Genomic DNA, 4,743 nt, shown 5'->3' on the forward strand with positions numbered 1-4,743 from the left:
CACACACACACACACACACACACACATTAGAAGTGGGCCAATGCTGCCAAACACAAACAGTGTTTATGGGGGGCCAAGAAAGAATGTCCCCCTCCCCACCTTTTTGTGCCCTTCCCCCAGGCTGTGACACCCCTTCTCCTCTTCATTCATTCTTTTTCTCAGGGGATTAGCATCATTATTGTTATTTTCCTGTTCTGATCACTTCTGAATGATGTCATGGGAGGCAGCAGTCAAATTAAAGTGAGTTACAACTCAAGAAAAAAAATGATCAAAACAAACCAAAAATGTGCAGAGAACTGAACCGAAGCATCTCGACCTCTTCGGAGTCTCCAGCTGAACTTGTCTTTGCATGTTTGGAGTGATTCTAAACCCTGGATTCAGAGGAGTGAAAGGGGAGTGAAGAGAAGGAGGAGGGGAATACATGATGCAGTCGGAAAAAAAATGAGAGAAGAGGGAGAGGTGCTCCTGTCTCATTAAGGAGAATTGGAGGGCAGGGTTTCTTTGAACAGGCCTACATATTTAATGTGTTGGCCTGGTGGTAGCTGATACTGTGGATGTGATCCCTGGTGGGGGGGCCAGGGGCAACAAAACATGTTACAAATTCACTCCCTTGCGGAGCTTGAACCTCTACATCTAACGTGTCCAAATGTAATTTGYAAAATAAAAATACTTCATGTACTTGTGTTTGACTATAATAGCCTTGTGGTTTCTTTGTTGTGCAGGTGTACTTCCTGCTGCCTGAAATAGAAACATGTGCACATCTGGATWACCTCATGCTGCAATATAAATTATAGGGATAGTGTCTTCCACAAATCCCACCCATATGTCTGTGCGTGCCTGCATTTCTTCTTCACTTTGCAAATAAAAAGTAATTTTTTTAAGCAAAACAAACATTCATGTCGACATCCAGCGGTGGAAGGAAGTAAGTCTTAAAAACAGGCCGACTGCCATTGGAGTCTATTATTCTCACATGGCCTCCTCCTTTGTGTCGAAGTCATGTTCCTACAGGTTTTCGCTGCTAAACACACGTTGTCAGTTCAAAGACGGCAGCCAGCTGTTCCTGGCTTGTTTAATGGCCAGCGGTGATGGTGGCCGGTCAAAGTTCAAAGTCGCGGGGAAGTCAGAGAGATATCTGATGTAGACTTATTGCTCGTGGCCGGACACAGAGGTGTACGGCGCACAGAAATGACTTCCGACATTCAGCATAAACAGACACACAGCATATATACAGACTGCAGACACACAAGTCAGACGAGCTTGGATTTTGGGCATTTCTAACAAAACTGAAGGTGAAATGTTGGGAGAAACGATGTGTGTGCGCTTCTGCTGAGGAAAACTTCCTCTGATGGTGTCAAATGGCAGCAGAGACATGACCAGCTGTGGGTTTTGCGAGCAACAATTCGTCGTCCAGTCTGCAGGCATTTGTGTTTGTGTGTGTGCGCGCTCGCACTTGTGTGAGGGAATCCAAGCTTTATTATCTGGCATTATAGTCGGGGTTTACCAAAGCTCCATCTGTCACTGCAGGACAGAGGCTGATTTACTCTCACATCGAGCCAAACAACAACTGGGTCAGAGGGTTAACAGAGGTCTGGAATGTGTGTGTGTGTGTGTGTGTGTGTGTGTGTGTGTGTGTGTGTGTGTGTGTGTGAGTGAGTAGAAGTGAGCAGCATCCCCATCCCGACAATGAAAGCTTAAAATTTAGAATGTCAGCAGCCAGTCATACATTAATATATTACTGATTCCCACAAGATTTCTGGGACATTTTCTAAAGCTGCAAGGAGTAAAGATGGGCAGAGGTTCACCAGTCTACAAATAATGTAAAAAAAAYTAAAATAATTAAAAGTGGAACAGTATCAGAATAATGGGCCTCAAAAAAATTGGACAATTCATAAAATCATCAAAACATTTTGACAACTGGGAGAAATCCTCGAGCTCAAACGACAAGGCTGAAAGTCAATATTGGATGGTTGTGATCTTCAGGCACACATCTTTCATAAAAAAGAGGAGAGGGACCATCCAGCCTGTTGTCAGCGCACAATTCAAAACCTGCCTCTCTCATGGCAGGGGTAGCTCACGCATCTGGAAAGAGATCATCAATGCAGAAAAGCATGTACAGGTCTTACAACATGTGCTCTCGTTCGAACGTTTTTCATGGAGGGCCTGCAGATTTCAGCAAGACGATGTTAAACTATCCATCTATTGGAATCGTAGGAGAAGAATTCTGGTGCTGAACAGTCCTGCATGCAGTCTAGACCTCTCACCAATAAACATTTGACACATCATGAAACAAATCTGACCCAGGACTGTTGAACAGCTAGAATCCTTATCAGACAATTTTATACATCGTTGCACCTTTCTCAGAAAAAGGGGTTGAAGATTTAATAAAAAAAGAAGCACTGTCTSCTCTGTTTCTACGGTAAGAAAGAGAAAACAATGGCTTCATGCTCGACAGTTACTGGCACTGAGCCCCTGATTTACTGAATAGATGATGGCATCATCATCTCGGCAAAACAACACACTACTGTTCCTTCATCTACAGTCTACACTGCCGTCACAACAAACATGTAACTCCTCTAGTAGCTAAAACAAACCATTTTTACACCATGTGCAAAGACAGCCGAGTTTAAATGACCTGGTCTTACAAAGGAGTTTTTCTGCTTGCATAAATACTTAAACAGGGAAATTTTCTTGTTTTGTATTCCGTAATTAAACAGAAACCACCTACAAATGAGTGTTTTATGGTTCATTGCTGTTTCTAATTGTCCTATGATGCTAATCAACTTGTTGCTACATGATAATGAGCACTTCCTGTTGTTCGGGTCAGTCTCATTAGCCTGAATCGAGCAAGGTTTAACCAAAATAACCATTTCTCAATATAACATGATTTTAGGCTAAAACTCTGGCATGAAATCTGTCAGACTTTAAATCAACTGACAGCATTTTGTAGCAGTTTGCTGTAGGACTGTGTCAAAAGTTGAAGAAAATAAATTAAGGGGAGGCGAAGTAGAAAAGGATAAATTACATTTTTTGTGCAGACCGGAGGCTTAAGCAGCAGCCTTGGTGGTGAACCTCAAACTCCTTTAACAACTACTGCATGGTTTTAAAATAAAAGCACAGTGAATCTGAAATAGATTTAAGAATCAAATCTAAAGTGCCACATTGTGGATAAAAATGTAAGCATCACAGAGATGGAAATGCAAAACTACCAAATGATTTATTTCAGTTGCATTAATATATATATATATATATACTGTATATATATATTAGTTTTATATATCATGTTATAATTCCCAGGGCAGAGCTAGACATTTTTTTGGCAGAGTGGCCAAGGTGTTTTTTGGGGGGTCACATAAATAAAGAACAGCACTCTGGATTTGAAAATTCAAAACGGCTGCCACAGCTAATTCCAAATAGCTTTGATTCAGCTGTTTTAAGAAATGTTGAGCAGAAAATATGATTATAGCCAAGAATGATCCAAAACATAAAACATACCGAATGCTAGTCAAAACTTACAGTATTATTCAGCCAATTTTAGACATACAAAGGTGAAGATTACTGCAGAAGTAGCCGAAAATAGTCTTTACCAAATTCTAAATGCTAATCCAAAATTCAAGATGGTCATCACAGCAAACTTTAAAATGCTATAATTCAACCATTTTAAGACATGAGATGAAATGTGATGTGAAGTAGCTAAGAATGATCACATGCAGACTGTCGATACTAAACCAAAATTAAGCTAACCACTAATGCTAATTTTACAAAAGTCTATAATTCAGCCATTTTTAAACATACACAACTGAAAAGTTATACAGTAGCAGTATCAGAGAAAAATACTTAACAAAATCAAAATGCAAATACCAAATCCAAGATCCCCATCAATTTGTAAATTATCTGGGGTTGGCACCTGGGGTGGCTGACCAAATGCCAGCCTGGCCACCCCTCTGGCACCGCCCCTGGTCATTCCCTCATCAAAAACATACCAAGAGTCTTGACTCATTCATATATGTTTGATCAGGATGGACCACACCCACCCAGCACWCACACTTTTAGTCCCGCTCCTCTCCCCGGAGAAGTATCAAATGCAAAACCACCAGAAGCTGTACGACTCTTAAACTCATTAACACTACCGACAGGTGCACAACACCTTATCTGCATGTTATTGTGCATTTAATTATCTCTCTTATTCTTATGTTGTTGTTCATTCTTGTTTGCTTGTTGTGACCTTTATTTCCATCCATTTTATTTCACTTATTATTTTATGGGGGCAACTGGGACCTTGGGTACCACCTCATGTGAAATGTGTGTGAATGACAAAGTCTCCTTGAACCTTGAGAAATCCTTGAATCTTCAGTGGTAGCCCTTTGAAGATACCTAAATGCTAACTGGTACAAAGCCCTGCCTATTTGTACAAAGCTCCTCCCTGGAGCTCAGTCTGCAGCCGAGCTCCCGCCCCACAGAGCACCCTCCCTAAAAAGCATTGTTGTGAAGACGTGCTGATGTGTGAGTGTTAGAAACAGTAGGAAGTTCTTAAAAAGACAGCGGCCAATTTCAAGGCATCTTGATTATTAGGCTATGATGCAAAGTTAAATTTATTTTGATATACAGTGGGTAAAATAAGTATTGAACAYGTCACCATTTTTCTCAGTAAATATATTGCTAGAGGTGCTAATGACATGAAATTTTCACCAGATGTCCGTAACAACACAARTGATCCATACATACAAAGAAATCAAACCATAAATG

This window comes from Austrofundulus limnaeus, unplaced genomic scaffold (assembly GCF_001266775.1).
Source record: "Austrofundulus limnaeus strain Quisiro unplaced genomic scaffold, Austrofundulus_limnaeus-1.0 Scaffold434, whole genome shotgun sequence".
NCBI classification, from domain to species: domain Eukaryota; kingdom Metazoa; phylum Chordata; class Actinopteri; order Cyprinodontiformes; family Rivulidae; genus Austrofundulus; species Austrofundulus limnaeus.